Genomic DNA, 18,194 nt, shown 5'->3' on the forward strand with positions numbered 1-18,194 from the left:
TCAAAGATACATACAAATGGTGCTTTTTATAAAGTTTCATTTTGCATAAGCATAGACATGCTTCCATATTTCTTAAAAGTGTTTGGTAGTTGAAGGATGTACTATGAGGTTTTGAGTTTTTCCACGACACAATGATGAAAGATATCATTAGTGTAAAATCAGGGTTCAAAAGCTCGAAAAAACAGTTCCTATTGTAAAATCTCGCAACTAAAAGCTCACAAATATAATATCCCCAAGGTAGACACAAGCTCAACACACAGGCTGATACACAAAACAACAATGCTAAGTGAGTGTAGTACTCACCTGTTCCAGTTTTGTGAAGGTTTTATAGAGTTTGATGCCCAATTGTAGCTGAAGGGACCCAAAATTGTAGCTCTCTCTTTATCGCAGAATTTCTTCCAGACTTTTGTGCATTCGATGTGTCTCATAAAGCCCATGCTTTTTGGGATTTTATCAGCGCAAGATCTAGTAGAGAATCGTGTGTGTTATTGACATCAAATTGTGTGCAACATAGCTATGTATCTGTGAACGCTCAACTTTTGTGCAGAGGGTAACGTACGATAGAAAATTGTACGCGTAGTTTTTATGTTGCAGAGGGCTAAAAACAGTAGCAAAGCTATATAAGATTTTATGAGGTAAAGAAATAAATTTAGTTGAAAGTATATAGGATCTTTAGAAAGCGGAAAAAAACTAGTTGAATGTTCTGAAAAAGGCTTCAAAGAACCACCCCTTTTTTTTTGCTAGAGGAGACCAATAGTGAAGATTTGAAAACTAGTAATTTTGTAATAGTAGCCACTTGAACTCATCAGGCTATTTTAGCCAAGTCGATGCGAGGCTCAATTTAACATTAAAAAGTCTTATGAGGTATAGTCTCCAAATCTGGATGGTCGCAGGCAAAATAATCATAGTTTGATATTTCTAGAGAGACCATTATATGTGGGACGGCCACTTGTGTCAGTTTTCAGAAAAAACATATGCTAAAAACACCAAGGTGTATTAATGTCTTACAGGATTCCAGTAAGTGTGGGAAAGTAATGTGGGTTTTTAGTATAGATAGTCACTGAGTAGAGGTTGCTTTGTGGGTCTATATAAGACAAAAGTATTACTCCAGAGTGCACTGTAACAGACTGAGCAATTTTTAAGAGTTTTAGTCTAACATTTTACTAGTTTCTTTAATATCTTGTCTTAACTTGTGTCTTATACTTCATTATCTATGACTTATAGTCAAGATCAGGTATAAGTGATAACCATTGCTCATCTGCAGCAGTCAAGTGAGTCCATTAGGAGAAACTCCATACTCTGATATGAGTGTCTTCTATTCCCTCTATTAGGAACTTCGGTTGCGCAGACAAAATGGTGGACATATCAAAATAGAGTGACATGGTGACCCTTTAGGATCGAGAACACTTCTCGAACAATATCCGTCTGGCAATGGTAAAGGAAGCCCTAGGCTTAGGGCTACAGTATTATTATATGGAACATTTAATGAAGCGTGGATTTTTTGAGCGGTTATATTTGCTAGCGTAGTTTTTACCACGTCGTAAGTTATTTTTGTATCCCCATTTTGGCCTACCCCTACGAGGATATTTTAACTACTCACCCCAAACCAAGGAGTTATGTAATTTTAGCCAACCCTATCTTACCTTTGGTTGAGCATCCAAACATGTGTTATTATTGTGACAGATGCATGTGTGATCATGTAATGGATGGGCTAATTGAGATGTAAAGGTGATGACAAAGGGTTTTATTAATTCTAAGCCATGATCTTTCTGTCCAGTTATGTAGTGAAGCTTGAGAAAGGACTCATACAATTGTGTGTGTGTGTGCGCGTGTGTGTAGTTAAACAAGGTAAAGTTTTTACGGTGGCCTCAAAAAGGTAATATTTTTAGCTATAATAAATGACGTGTGTGTGTGTGTGTGTGTGTGTGTGTGTGTGTGTGTGTGTGTGTGTATGTCAGTGTTCTAGAAATATCATTTTCAAAAACATACAAAATTTCCTTTGGGGTAGATTCAAAGAGGAAATTTTACAAAATAATATTTTCCATGCGGATTTTTCTCCTTCTCCCTCTCCCTTCACATGGCTAATTTCGATTTTCAACTAGCTCAAGGCTAAATTGTGGCACACTTTCTCCAAACAATGCCTGTGTGTGTGTGTGTGTGTGTGTGTGTGAAATAGAGAGAGAGAGAGAGAGAGGGATTGAGGTAGTGTTAGAAAAAAACCGGGGTCCAATGTATTTTAACGACTAAAATTGTAAAATCCTGGTTAGGTATTGAGCTTGCCTTTAAGAAAACCAAGAAATTTACATAAGTTTTAGTATTATTACCGGTTAAAAAATCAAGTTTTGACCTAAAAATTGAAAGAAATTCAAGTTTACCCTTATTTTCATCGGCTAGGGAGAATCTATTTTGCTAGCCGTGGAGGGAGGGAGAAGGAGAGGATCTTTTTTATAAATTTTTAATGCCTCATATTAGCACCAATATAGAGACACCTTTTAAAAACACTAAAATGAAAAAAAAAATCATATTGTATATAGTCATATGATGGTAAAAAGAAAGTGCAAACAAAGGTTATATTACATTTAATGTGATAGTGAAACTTTTGAGGGTGAGAGATTTGCACTTTTTCTCCACCACTCCTCTATGGTGGAGAAAACGTGCAAATCTAATGTGATAGTGAAACTTTTAATGGTGAGAGATTTGCACGCTTTCTCCACCACTAAAATGAAAAAACAAGTGAAAAGGTCACGACGGCTTTCAAAAACAATAAGAAAGTGATTAAATTGTTAAGTTGAATTAAACTGATATCAGTGTTTGGGAAAGGATTGCCTTAGCTTAATGATTAAATTGTTAGGTTGAATTAAATTGGTATCAGTGTTTGGGAAAGGATTAAAAATCGAGACTAGCTAGCTGCAAACCACGGTAAACGGAACAAAACCCAATGAAATATGTGAGAAAGTCGTCCAAAAATTTTGCAATTAATCTCAAAAATTTTGCTAGTATTTCTAGTTTTCTTCTTTGTGAGAGGAAACTCGTTCAGTAGCCGCTTAATAAAAGAGACTTTCTCGAACGTTAACACTGACTGAAATCAAGGTATAAAATGCAAGAAATGTAAAGCCATGTGAAGTTGTGAAATGAAATGTGAAATAAAAAGAACTAATTAATATATGTGTGTGTCTTTATAGAATTTATTAGAATTATGCAAGGTGAAGCTTCACTTTAGCATTCTAAAAAACAATAGAATGTAAAAAAAAACATATATGTGTGTGTGTGTGTGTGTAAAATTCACTAAAATTATGCAAGGTGAAGCTTCACTTTAGCATTCTAAAGCAATAGAATGCAAGAAAAATAAAGACATGTCAGAATGTGAAATGAAAGGTTAAAAATCGAAAGTAGCTAGCTGCAAACCATGGTAAATGGAACAAAACCCGATGAAATATATCAAAAAGTTATCCAAAAAGTTTGCAAATCTCAAAATTTTTGCTAGTATTTCCGGTTTTCTTATTTGTGAGGAGGAAGTTCGTTCACCAACCGCTTAATAAAAGAGACTTTCTTGAATGTTAACACTGACTAGAATCAAGCTATAAAATGCAAGAAATGTAAAGCCATGTGAAGTTGTGAAATGAAAGGTGAAATAAAAAGAACTCATTAATATATATGTGTATAGAATTTATTAAAATTATGCAAGGGTGAAGCTTCACTTTAGCATTCTAAAAACAATAGAATGAAAAAAAAACATAGGTGTGTGTGTTGTGTAAAATTTACTAAAATTATGCAAATGAAGATTTGAAGCTTCACTTCAGCGTTCCAGAACAATAGAATGCAAAAAAAGTTTCACTTCAGCATTCCAAAACAATAGAATGCAAAAAAAGTAAAGACATGTTAGAATGTGAAATGAAAGGTAAGTCTCCATCATGCACTAAAAATGATGAAAGTCTCCGTGACTCAACACAACACTAAAGGGTTTCTTTTAGAAAGCCAAAAAATCATATTGTATATAGTCATATGATGATAAGAAGACTAAAGTGCAAACAAAGGTTATATTATATTTAATGTGATAGTGAGACTTTTGAGGGTGAGACATTTGCACGTTTTCTCCACCACTCCTCTATGGCTTTCTTATGCCAAAAATGGCATATCCTTTTGAGGAAAATTTTTAAAGTAAAAACACACTAAAAGTTTAAGAAACAAAAGTCTATTCACTTTTGCATTTGGTACAAAAAGAGAGAAAGAGAAAGAGTAAAAAGAAAGGTCTATTTATCTATTTCAAAGTAAGTTAGGCTGCACAAAAGTTTGTGAGGTATTCTATTTAGGACAATCAAACGAGATCCTCCCATCTCTTTGAGGGCAAAAAAGAATGACGGGGGAGGGGGGGGAGGGGGGCGGGGGGGGGGGTTTGGAGGGAGAGGGAGAGAGAGAGAGAGAGAGAGAGAGAGAGAGAGATGTCACATGTTTAGATAAAGGTTGAGTAAATAAGAGAGATTTTTGTCTTTGCATGGTCTTATCATTGTATGTAGGTAGGGATGGAGGGCTACCATCACCACATTCATCTTGCACTACGACATGTGCGTTGTGTAGGCAAGGTTGAAGGGCATGGAGTGAGAGCAGTGTCTCGACATTACAATGGTCTAGTGAATGATGTGCACTGCTTGCATAGTGTCTTAAATCACATCCCTCCATCTCTACTTTGTTCAAATCCATCATCTAGGTAGTGTCTTGCATCGCAATTTCTACCCTTGGACCTTGGCCTATGGTTTGGAGGTGTGTGCTCTATTGGCATGCAGCAGCTTCAAAGCATCCTGTTTATAGTAGCGAGTGGAAGGGCATATAGTCTCTAGCATAGGTGGGGCTATAGAGTAGTGGAAGAGAAAATGGACAAGCATTGTGGATTGCCCCGCCATGGTAAGGTGGGTCACGGGTGCAGTGTAGAGCGTGTGATGGAAATATAGCCTTGTGTGTTTTAGTTTCTAGTTCACTGATTGCCTTAGAATCTTGAAAGCAAATTAATTGGGTGATGGTAAAGAGCTACTACTTATTGCGGGGTCTAACTTACATTCATTAATTAATTTAGATTCCTTGGGTTGCTTAACTTTTAACGCTCTTAGCTGCAGCCAGTGCACACGCTATATTGTGTTCACCGCCCACCTCCCCTCCACGATGGTTCTCACGACCAGTCACTTGCAGACCTGCACCAAGAAATACATGCACAGCTGCAGGAGAAAAAGAGATGCGCTCAATCTTAGCGCACCACCCCGTGAGTCGCGTGGAGCTTCACCCCTCCGCTGGTCGTCCTGCTCCTCCCGTTACGCCTACCATGTACCGAGCAATTGCCCTGTGAGAGTGCTTCTCGCATCCCTCTTACACTGCATGACCTCGTAAGTCTCCTCGCATTGCTTCCTTCAACAAGTGATGAGGCAGCTGGGCATGAGCAAGAAGTAAGCTGCTTACCTGGCTCCAACACCGGGCCACTAGTAAGAGAGAGAGAGAGAGAGAGAGAGAGAGCCTTGCTTTCTTGCTTGCTCTAGCAAGCATGCAACGCTCTCCTCTCTTCTTGACCGAAGCGAAGCGTATAGTGCAGCATCAAATTTCGCTCCTCCCACCGAGCTGCCCTGCAACCTTTGTCTCCGTCATGCCCTAGCCAACAAAACACACACACACACTCTCTCTCCCCTGCAGGCAACACTCACTCCACTCAAAAAGTTGATGCTTTTGCGAGAAGATGTCAAGGCCTCTCCCGCCTCCACCGTCGAGCTTACACGCTATCCCGCCTCCACCTGTGCTCTCTTTCTCTTTCTGTCTCTCAAGCAGTTTCGTAAAGAGGTCAAGTAAGCTGCAGATTGAGACAAAATCTCAAGGGGGTATGACACTTCTACTACCTTTCCTGCCAATTTATGCTCCTACCCCACTCCTTATACAGCTCCCTCCCCGTATATCTCTCAGCCTGCAGAAGACCACCCCCATGCTTCGAGCCTGGTCTCGTGGGCTTCCCCCTAACTCCCTACGCAACTGCATTCCTCGACTGCAGCGAGTCCGCCTCTGCCTCGACTGCACGACATACACAAAAGTCGTCTCACCTGCGATGCCTGGCAAAAAAAAATCGGCTGCTCTCGAGCGTTGACACGCGCCCGCTAGATGGCGACCACTGCCTTTTCCTGTTTGATTAACCAGTGCGCATCTCTGAAGATTCCCACTGATGTGAGCTGCTCCGAAAATTAGGGCCATTTAGTAAATAGCTAGTGTGGCAAAACGTTCTCATTAAGGGGAGTGTGAAGAGATTCCCTTGATTTTTGAAAGGAACTCGGTTTGAAAAGTTAAAATGAAAGGGATGAGGGCAGGTTTGTTTGCCAATTGTCTGCATATGCTTTAATTTTTTTGGACAAAAAGTGGATAAGCAATGTGGTGGAGAGAGAGGAAGAAAGAGAGAGAGAGAGAGAGAGTTGTAGATATTTACATGTTTGCGTGTCTATAGGTACATGGGCTCATGGTCTTGCTCTCTCTTCATCTCATCTGTGTGCAAGCTAGGCCACAAGTCTAGTGGTACCATCTCCATCTCCCTTTGGCTTTTGTGTAGTGAATAGACCGCATTGAGTAGGACTCTCTCTCTCTCTCTCTCTCTCTCTCTCTCTCTCTCTCTCTCTCTCTCTCTCTCTCTCTCTACATAGCTACCCTTTTTGTAGACATTGCAGTGGCAACAACCCGCATGCCCTCTGTTTCTCCCTCTCTCTCTCTCTCTCTCTCTCTCTCTCTCTCTCTCTCACACACACACACACACACACACTACAAAGAAGGTTGTTCCTTGCATTCGCAAATCAAGGTAGGCACAACGTTCAGGCTCCAGTCTAGCATGGCTTGGGCTCCTCTCTCTCACGCTCCTCTCTCATAACCAGTGCATAAACTCCTATTTATGTGCGGCTACCTTTTGTCTCAACCTTGTATAAAAGGAGCACGAGATGGGGGGCCAATGAGGGCGCAGGGAGGCGAGCAGAACGAAGGAGCATACAGAGGACGTCATAATGCCAGATCCTTTGGGTAAAAGGAAACGCAATGTGTTGTCTATCTATATTCTACAAATAAGAGGTAAATTGACGATTGAGTAGTATATGTAGTAGTATGCCGAACTATATTGAGAGAGAGAGAGAGAGAGAGAGTTTTAAAAGGAAAAAAACCCCTCAAAAGGATCTGCGCCGGCACAGATCCTTTGAGGTAGGTTTTTTTTCAAAGTAGTAATAGGGCTCACATGATTTTGAAAATCCTTTTTAGCTGGAAATTAGAAGATGTTGTTGACAAGCATGCATGCAACAATCTTGCAGTTGGTGAATCGTTCTCTCTCTCGTGCGTTTTCTCTCCTTGTCTCATAGTTCAAGAATCACCTCAATTGAAGCTGATGATGCTATCCCTACCTTGTTTCTTGGTGTCCTAAAAGGTGGCTTAATATTGCAGCTCGGATCAAGAGAAGAACGGGGGACATGGAGGGCATGCACGTCCTACTCTTTTGTCTCTCTCTCTCTCTCTCTCTCTCTCTCTCTCTCTCTCTCTCTCTCTCTCTATGTGTGTGTGTGTGTGTGTGTGCGCGCGTGCGTGCGTATGGAGGCCTGCATCTTTCTGTCTTGCCTATCATGAGTGCATAACAGAGCTTGATCGCCTAAAATAGGTGTTGAAAAAGCATGTGCCTTGGTCATTGATCTACAAATGAGGAATGTATGATGGCATGTTTAGAGCTCCTGCATGTTGACGATTTTTGGAGAGTGGAGAGACGAGAGGATGCGCATAGGCGGGGAACAGAAAGAAAAGATAGAGAGTTTTAAAAGGAAAAAAAGCCTCCTTTAAAGGATCTGCGCTGGACTAAAAAAGAGAGGTCTCTCCCTTTTTTTACTCAAAGAAAGGTAATTTCAATTTAGTTCTAAGTTTTTTGACCTACAAAAAAAATTCCTCCCTCTAAGGCCTCCGTCGGAGCAAATCCTTTGAGAGGGGATTTTTGTTTTAAAGAAGCAGAGGTTTAAAAGCACGTGCCCCAGCCTAAGGTCCCCCTCCCCTCTCTAAAGTCCCTACATAAGGTGGGAGAAGGCCTCCCACCTTGCTGGTTGCTATCACCATTGATTCCCCACCTATGCGCATCCTCTCATCTCTCCACTCTCCAAAAACCCTCAACATGCAGGAGCTCTAAACATGCCTTCATACATTCCTCAACATCCCTTCATTTGTAGATCAATGACCAAGGCACACCTATTTTAGGCGATCAAGCACTGTTATGCACTCACGATAGGTCCAAAAAACCTAGAACTAAATTGAAGCTACCTTTTCTTTTAGTGAAAGAAAAAGAGAGACCTCTCTTTTTTAGTCCAGCGCATATCCTTTGAGGGAGGCTTTTTTTTTTTCCTTTTAAAACTCTCTATCTTTTCTTTCTACCAAAAGAGAGGTCTATTCACTTTAGTTTTAAGTTTTTTGACCTACTTGACCATCGTGTGACCTTGCATGCACCCTCCTTGCCTACGTGCTCCATCAACACCTCTCATCCACATGACTATTGTTACCAGCATCAAGCTGTTGGGCAAGTGTCCAAGTAGAAAGAAGCCCCCTCCTTGAGGAATCACCATCCCCATTTGGATTAGATCCAAAAAAGACATAGAGAAGGAACTCAAACCTGCCCTCCACCCCCTCCAACCTTCCCTCTTTTGCCTTTCTCTATAGCATTTGCATCCACCATTGCCATCACCAACAGTGGGAAAATTTTCTTAAATTTTTCAAGAGGATTTTCTCCTTCTCCCCCTCGCTTCAACTAGTTGTTTTGGATTTTCAATTGGCTCAAGGCTAAGCTGAGGCACACTTTTCTCGAACACTAATTCTTGTGACTAAACTTTGGGGAAGCATTTGTGTGAAATTGTTTTATGACTTTTTTTGCCCATACAAAAAGTGAGTGGAGAAGTGGAGAAGGTATTGATAATCAAAAAATTCACAAAAGCACCCTTGCTCGACCCTTGCTAGGGCAGTTGTAGATCCACATCATGAGAGACGGATGACAAGGGAGCTACATTGACACACCAACAACCACAACCAAGGGATAACAAGGGAGTGACCCTAACTAAGGAAAGACTGGTTGATATGGCACACAACAAAAAGAAAAGTTGAGCAAAGGATGCCAATGAGCTAGGAATGTTTCCACCCCACCCTCGAATAACTACCAATTGACCATAAAGGCAGCAACAAATAATGCCAAGAACATCCTAAGTCACCAAACGGGACACAAAAAGAAACTGACACAGATCCTTGCACATGTCTAGAAGACACACATGAGGGCCATTAGTAGATCCCAAACCCTCTATAAAACTACCATGTGCGAGAAACTGGCCATACGGGCCTTCTACCGGATTTATCATACACCTTGTGGAGAACTTTGCCCATGACCAGTGAGTAGAGGTGCATTGGAGGTGAGCCTCCTTCAAGAGGATTGGGGTGTGGATGGACAAATTCCCCCTTGAAATAAACTCCCCATGGAAATTGCTTGCACCATCCCCTTCTCTTCTAGTCACGAACCAGAGCATGCCTAGCTTTCTACGAATTAGCTCACCACAAGACATGTAAGGTTTCCCTCCCAATAGGAGGAGGTTGCCAAGAAACCTTGGTTCCCAAAAAAAGGGATCTGCCAAGGAAGAGGCACAATGAACAATATATTGAAAATAGTCTTGTTCTAAAACCCATGAAAAAAACATTCTTGGCTCTAAAATTCATGAAAACATTGTAATGAAAACATTCTTGGTCCCCTTTTTACTTTTCTTTCACTTTGCTTTCATGCACTAAGCTTGCAAAAGAATCTTTGTGGATTCTGGCTCAAATGAAATGGGCTCAACCCTACTCACTTTTTGTATCTACTAGAATAGACCTTTCTTTCAGTAAAAAGAAGGCTTGAGGCGATGGCGTTTGGCCCATGGTGTTGCGTGCATGATGTGCACGATCGTGCAAGAGCATAGGCGGTGATTTTTGGCCGTTGAGTGGCGGCCCGACAACGTGAGGTGAAGGTGGTGGTGGTGTCCGTCATGACAATGTGGCAGCAGGCGCCTGATTCAGGGCCATTTCACACAAGGTATTGGCCCCAAAACTTTTTTGAAGGCAAGAGGACAAGGAGCATTAGCGACTGCGCTAGTTTCCCCCTCCATGAGCTCAAGAAGTGAAGTGTGACAGAAAGTGAAGGGGTTACTAGTCCGAGACTTCTCAAGCATTGCAAAAGGTGGTCAAATGGAGTCTCCCAAGGGGTCCAATCACATCATAACTTGCTAAACAAGTGAAAGGGTCACGATGGCTTTCTAAAACAATAAGAACTAAGAGTGACACGTGGAGTCACTCTCCTTCCTCGAAAACTTTAAGCTCCATTATATATAGTATAGAAGTGATAAAATCGAGAGGTTGAGTTCAACTAGAATAATATGAGGTGAAACAGTGTTCACGAATGTCTCTTTTATTAAGAGATCAAGTGTCCTCCTTGCCAAGAAACAAACCAAAAATACTAGCAAATCTTCTGAAATTTGTAGTATTTTTGTACTAAGTTTTGACATCATTGCATCGATTTTTTTTCTCTTTACCATGGTTTTCTCATATGCATGCATATATATGTATATGTGTGTGTATATCTAAATATATAAATAAATAAATAAATTATATATATAATAAAAAATCTCATTAACATATAGTATATAGTATATATTTATTTATTTATATTGTGTATGTGTGTGTTATGTATATGCATATATAGAACTTCCTAGAATTTAGCAAGGTGAAGCTTCACTTTTTCTATCTAAAAGAATAGAATGCAAGAGAAAATATCCAATTAATACTTTAAAACCAAAATGACATTTAAGGTAAGTCTCAATCGTCACTTAAAAAGGGAAATAGCATTAATGTAAGTCTCCAAAGTCTCCATTGTGCACTCAAAACAATGAAAGTCTCCCTAACCCAACACAACACTAAAGTTTTTTTTAGAAAGCCAAAAAGGATAGGGCTCCCCCACAAACCCCTTTTTTTTTGTAATTATTGAGGACTTTTGACCTGTTTTGGAATAGACGAGTGCAAGAGAGCAAGGGTGAATTTTTGAAGGCCGTTTTATTGTAAGAACTCACCATCTATGGCGCTTGGGTGGTACGGTACATGCCCCGACTAATCAATTGAAGGTCATTGCCCCTTGTTTTTGGCATCGCTTTCCCCTTTACATCTCTTCTCTCTTGCTCTTTGCACGTGTTAATGTTGGCGGTAGTGTGTGTCCGCAACCCGCTTTTTGTGGTGTAAAGGGAGCAAGAATTTGAGTGGTGGTCTGTGTTTGGCGTGTCAAAGCGAGCATTGATAGTGTCTGTGAGTTAAATGGAAGTCTTGCTAGCGTGCATGTGTTGAGAGGTGTACAAGTGGTAGTGTGTGAGCGTGAAGTTGATTTTTTGAAGGTGTTTCTGAGAGGATAGGGGTGTTGTGAATTCCTTGAGCTATGGTGAGGCAATATGTTTGCGTTTTGGGTGTGTTCCCCATTCCCCCTCTCCAACATCTTCCATCCGCTTACAAAGATAGAAGCCAATGTACCTTAATCAAGCTAATGTAGCATCCATTGCAATGAAGAGAGTGCATTCATCAACGATGGTCAACCATCACTTACAAGTAGAATAAGGTCATGGTTATGGTAAATCCCTTCATGTATGTGAACACATCCACAAATTTTATATCCACTTCAACTAATTGGTTGAATCTTTTAGACAAGATTTGGATTGCCAAGTCACTTTCGAACCTGCATAGAGAGGAAGAGAAACAATGAAGCTATGCAAATAAATTAATGAGAAATGCAATATCTATCTATACTTATATAATGGAGCTTAAAAGTTTTGAGGAAGGAGAGGACTTCCACGTGTCAAATCCTCCAAGCCCATACAGCGTTTCCGACTCTTAGCAGGCTGTCGTCGCGTGTCTCCTTGTGAGAGAGAGAGAGAGAGAGAGAGAGAGAGAGAGAGAGAGAGAGAGAAAGAATCCTTGCATGATTTCTGCCCTACGTTCTCTTGGTACATCTGTCTATGAGACGCACAGCCTATGTGTGTGTGTGTGTGTGTGTGTGTGTGTGTGTGTGTGTGTGTGTGTGTGTGTGTGAGTGAGAGAGAGAGAGAGAGAGAGAGAGAGAGAGAACGCTTGGGAGTCGAGGGCTTGAATTTTTTTTCCAAAAGCCTACACAAAGAAGTCAAATCACAAGCGCTTATCTCTCTCTCTCTCACTCACACACACACTCATACACACAATATATAAGCATGACAATCTCTCTCTCTCTCTCTCCGACTCAGTCCTCCGAGTCAGCCGAGAGCCTGAATTTCCCTGGATCTCTCTCTCTCTCTCTCTCTCTCTCTCTCTCTCTCTCTCTCTCTCTCTCACACACACACACACACACACACACACGGGGGGGGGGGGGGGGGCCCCCACCCGACTGCGCATGGTTGGATGGCAGTCTCTCTCTCTCTCTCCTCTCTCTCTCTCTCTCTCTCTCTCTCTCTCTCTCTCTCTCTCTCTCTCTCTCTCTAAGGGCTGATCATGTGGTGGTGATAGATTGGGAGGAGACACATTGAGGTGTTGAGAATGTCGATTGTTGGATAGATTTTACTAAACACGGTATTGGTGGAGGAGATGCTGGTTTTGGAGATAAAAAAAGGGAGCTCTTGGAAGAGCGCAATAACGGATAGCTATCAGGTCCTAGCTATATTACCGAGAGCCGCCAATGTTTAGGTATCAAGGGGTAGGTGCCGATGACCAAGAAATGTCTAATGCTCTAATTTTACTGGCTCCCCCATGCCCTAGTTCCTCTGTCAATTGAACACGTCGATTAGCTGGTAAGCTTGGGACATGCGATCATGCCTCATAAAAGGCTACACATTGCCGGACATGCAATCGTGCCTCATAAAATGCTATATATTTCCAGACACCCGTAGGATGGACACCATAGTAGGCGCCGTAACAATTGGATATGTTGGCTAGCCTAATGCTGGGGAAGAGGAAGATGGGCATATTGATGAACCACTAGGAGAAGATAAAGAGTATTGTGTGTTAGAGGGGGAGGAGCAAGAGTGAGCAATTGCTGCCAAATTGTGAGAAATGCTAGAGCTTCATGGAGGTGAAATTGTAGAAGTTGAAAAGATTCATAATGGCATATATCGGGCCCTCAGTTATGAGAAGTAGAGGTTCAATAGCATAGGCTTGTGTAAAGTAGCTGACTTAAGTTTTGGGGGGGGGGGGGGGGGGGGGGGGGGGGGGTGGGGGGAGAGAGAGAGAGAGAGAGAGAGAGAGAGATGAGCAGAGAGAGAGAGAGTCATAAGAGCATCACAAGAAGGGTACTAGACACCCACCCTAAATTTTGAGATAGACATGCCAAAGGGTAGGTAGATAGATAGATAGATAGAGAGAGAGAGAGAGAGAGAGAGAGAGAGAGGAGAGAGAGAGAGAGAGAGAGAGAGAGAGAATAGTGTATGGGCTATGTTTACATTAAGGTGACCTGTATGAGGAATGCAAAATGAATCAATGTGGAGGTGCATAATGGCATGTCGTATGACCATAGTCCAAACTTGAAAGAGCTGAAGATTTTTCCCATATCCAAAGAAAGGAGAATTTACGCCTCTTTGCCACCCTGGAGGAGCGTGCTGAAGTATCCTGCTGGTTGCAAAGAGTATGTAGTAGCTCTATCGCAGTGGTGGATGTAGGAGAAGACTTTGAGCCCAGAATGTGAGCAACAATGAGCCTTCTATATAGTCCAAAGAGTGATGCTATAGATTGTAGGAAAAAATCCATCCCACTAGTGGAGGTCCAATTGTTGACCTATACCTAGAATCATATTTAGAGTGCCCAATCTATATCCCCAATGAAGCAAGCATGAAGACCAAATCTGTCGATGAGCCTAAAAATATATGTGTGACCCCAAAAATTGCAACATACCCCACATCACAAACCCATCATGAATGTCCACTTTGATAAATAAACAGCAAACTATCCTCCGAGCATATGGGCAAACCCAAAAATAGTGTCTCAAAGACTTAGGATGCAAAGTACCTCTTGGCAAGTCGGATCATGAGTAGTTATCTCATCCCGAGTGCTAATAAGCAATCTTTCATGCACAATCATCCACATGAAATAGTATATCTTGCACATCTGATCCTAAGGATCCAGATGCATGACCAAAACTGTTGTTGAAAAGTGGGGGATAGACCTTTGGGCATCTCCATAGATCTCTTTTGTACAGAGTATACAGCCACTTTTTCTACCCGAGAGAGAGAGAGAGAGAGAGAGAGAGAGAGAGAGAGAGAGAGAGAGAGAGAGAGAGCATGCTTCCCAACTCAATCTTAAGAGACATTAAAGATCCTAAGGTCATTGGCCCCTTTCTCTTTGTGTCGTGCCAGACTTTGTTGGTGGAGATTTCTACTATAAGTTATGTGATGATATGTGTTGCTACACTTTCTTATTCACAAGAAAGAGATAGCGATATAAGCCCAAAGGACAATAAAAATTTACCTAACAAGTCTTGAACTAAACACTTGGTATGAAGAGAGAGAGAGAGAGAGAGAGAGAGAGAGAGAGAGAGAGAGAGAGAGAGAGAGAGAGAGAGAGAGAGAGAGAGAGAGAGAGAGAGAGGCAGAGGAGGAGGAGGAGGAGGAGGAGGAGGAGGAAAGGGAATGTGGTGCTGATAAACAAGTTGATTCTCAAGAATTGGGAAAATGAGCGTTAGGACTGAGAGTCCATATCATGGTTGGGACATAAATGTGTATAGGGAGATCTCATGGCTAAGAATGTGTGGAAAAAGTATGCATGTTGTCACCATGTGAAGTAATGCTATTATGTAGGTGCGAAAGACGAGGGAAACTCAGGGTTCGACAACCTATTCTTGATGTAATATTGGTTAAGCAATGTTTGCATGGTGAAGAGAAATATAAGGAATTCTCTTAGAAATTATTTCAAGTAGAAACACATACTCATTTGGTAGACCTCTTTGATAGTACGCATTTGCTAAGAGAGACATTTCTAAAATATCTGGTTGTTAATTTCCATACATTTAGTGATTTAAGGTCACTTAGAAAGTGCACATGGATGAGGAATTTTTTGTAAAAATAACCTGGCAAAGCATTCAAATGAGAACATGTAAGAGCACACTGTAGCAGGCTAGGCAAAGAGTAGAGCAATGTTGAAAGGGGAAATCTCAAGTCAAACCAATTGAATGGGAACAATTCATGGAAGGACATAGGTACCTCTTATTGGGTAGGTTGTTGTGGTGAATATAAGTGCTCATGAAGGGGCGAGGGATGTGTATGTTGTTGGGTTAGGATAACATAGCACACTAAATCTATGCATAGCAGAAGGCAATGTATGGGAGCAATATGTGTGTCGGGACATTGGTCAATGTAGATGTTGGAGCCACAAGGACATGGACATGGCTAGGATAATACGCACTAGGCCGTTATCCGCCAATGTGGAAAGGGATTTTCCTCAAGATGCAATTACCTATCGGCATTGGAAATTATGCAGGTAGTGGATATATTGGAGAATGGAATTTATGATGATATTTTTTTTGCAACACATTGGTTAGAAAGTATGCTAGGTGCAAGCACATAGTGATCAGGATGTATGTCAGCAGGTGTGGTGTACTTGCAAAGGAGAATCAAATTGATACAGACCATTCAATCCAAGATGACTTCTCTCTCTGAATGATAAAATGTTGATCGACAAGACAGGTTTGTACTTGGTTGATGTGAATTTTGCAGGTAGTGGATATATTGACGAATAGAATTTATGATGAGTTTTTTTTTTGCAACATGGTTGTTAGAAAGTATGATAGGTGCTAGCACATAATGGACATGATGTATGTCAGGTGTGGTGTACTGGAAAAGGACAACAGATTGATAAAGAGCATTGAGTCCAAGATGACTTCTCTCTCTGTATGATAGAGTGTTGATCCAAAAGTTATACTTGGTTGATGTGAATGTGTAGAGTGGCATGTCTACACCTTATGAGTTGTCAAACATTGCCCTGCAGAAAGTAGTTAGGATGGTGGTTGAACTGTCAGTATTGTAGATCTCCAAAAGCTCGCATGAAAGTCATAGAAATTTACTCGCCCCACTAAGGAAAGGATGAGATCAAAGATTTCTACAATTAAAGCATACCTTCTTTTTGGCAACAGCAACGCGCGTGTCCCATACTAGTAGATATTAAAGACCATAACTTTTTTATGAACTCACGAGGTGCATGCTTGGTGTCAGAACTGAAATCCATGTGAAAGCTTTTGTTTGAAAATACTAAAGTCAGAGACACACTTGAGCTAGGTATTGGAGAGTCACTAATGACCTTAATTGAGTTTCCACCCACAGAAAAATGAATCTATAACACCAACAACAAAACGTTCACAAAAACCCTCATTAATAAATTATGAAAGAAGCAAGCTTGTTAATGTTCCAAACCTTGTTAATGTTGATATTTTTGTGTTTTGGAGTGCTTTTGTCTCCACCTATTGCATCACATGCTTGCAATGAGCATAGCAAGGGAGGCCCATCATTAAACTTTCTTGTACTTTTTTCAGAGTCAGGAGTGCTCCTTGATTATCAATGCCCACGAGATTGTGCTACACATACCAATCTCATATATTGGATTGAAGTATAGTACATAAAGCATGCTCTAGTTATGACTATAGAAAAGCACTATGTGCTAGAAATAAAACCCTATTTTCTCCTCGATTACATTCTCAACAGCTTCTTGCTTGGTAGACATCAGTTAGGCAAACATTAGCCAATATTGGAGCAACATTTGTAGCTACCACTTTTCCCTAAACATGAAGAGAGTGCATAAACATAAGACAACATGGATCTATGTGGTTCCAAAAAGAGAAGTTACATAAAATATCTTATACATACCTATTTATCGTAGCCCTCCAAAATCCTCTTACTAATGCGCTCCATCTAAGCATATTTTTCAACCAAATAAGCCTTCATGGCTCTCACCACTTTCTCAACGACATATTCTTCCTTTGAGTTAGCAACCATCCTCTAAACTTGGTCAATCACTCTCCATTCTTTATTCCCCCCCTTTCCTTGCAGGCATGTTGAGCCTTAAAACTTTGTCAATATTTGTAAATAGGGTCCTTAGAACGAGTGTGACAAATATCCTCTACATTCCCATAGATGCATTTGCAAACAACACAAATAGACGTCCACTTTTACATTTAAGATGTGAAATATTGGCACCATGCTTATCAAATAGGTGGTCCACATCGATCCTTTTAAAGTACCACACCTTAAGCGGACAACACTCTTCACTTGCAGTGCACAATTGAACCAAGTGGCCATCATCAAGAATAACCTCTCTATAGTACATGGATTCCTCCATAGACCTACCAACCAAAAAATTTAACTAATTCCTAATTCTTGATCCCTCCAATCATTCACTCTCTCTCAAATAGAAGAAGACATTACCCCCCCCCCTCCCCCCCCCCCCCCCCCCCCCCCAACCACCACCACTACACACACACACACACACACAAAAACAAAGCAATTGCAATCTTTGTTAAATGAAGATAGATCCATGGTGTTTACCTCTTACTTCAGCTTGGTACTTCAATTGATGAATCTCCACAAGTTGCACTCTGAAAAATGGTTCTTGGATGCTATGCAAAATTGAGGACATTGCAATAGGGAAGTAGTGAGGGTTGTGTGATCTCAAATTGCTTTATTGATGATGTGAAGACAAGCCAATGATGAGAAATTACTCCCTTGCAATGATGCTCAATTTTATCTTGGGCTTGGCTTGATCTCTATTTCATAGCATGCAGGCTTTGTCTGCATGTGTGTGTGTGCACGCGCGTGTGTGTGTGTGCGCGCACATGTATGTGTGTGTGTGTGTGTGTGGCTGTTTTATCATAATTAATAAGACATAAGTGAACTTTTACATTCAAAAGACAGTTGGCTCCAGAATAAGGGAACTGATAAGTACAAAAACAATTCAGAATACAAATAATCTTTGTAGAATGTCTGTAAGAATTTTTGTAAAAATTATCTTTGTACAATGTTTGTAAGAATGAAGCCTCATTCAAGTATACAGATAACATAAGTACTTCCCTTGCAGTAGGTGTATGTGTAATCTTGTATTGGACAACTCCTAAAAGCCAAAAAAACTTTCCCAAGATAAGATAGAGTCCTTACCTGCATCCATCCAAACAA

General features: G+C 40.9%; 1 long non-coding RNA gene across 2 annotated transcripts; it reads left to right on the forward strand.

The window, feature by feature from the left end:
* Nucleotides 1-6,703: 6,703 nt before the first annotated feature.
* LOC147435660 (uncharacterized) lies at nucleotides 6,704-16,243 on the forward strand. Of its 2 annotated transcripts, XR_015185099.1 has the most exons (4): nucleotides 6,704-7,074; nucleotides 15,394-15,513; nucleotides 15,623-15,719; nucleotides 15,812-16,243. It is a non-coding gene; the product is annotated as an uncharacterized LOC147435660 (long non-coding RNA). The 2 variants fall into 2 exon arrangements; XR_015185098.1 differs by having other exon boundaries at nucleotides 15,623-16,243.
* The last annotated feature ends 1,951 nt before the right edge of the window (nucleotides 16,244-18,194 follow it).

The sequence above is a fragment of the Adiantum capillus-veneris genome, chromosome 18 (assembly GCF_014529385.1).
Source record: "Adiantum capillus-veneris isolate H3 chromosome 18, ASM1452938v2, whole genome shotgun sequence".
Taxonomy (NCBI): domain Eukaryota; kingdom Viridiplantae; phylum Streptophyta; class Polypodiopsida; order Polypodiales; family Pteridaceae; genus Adiantum; species Adiantum capillus-veneris.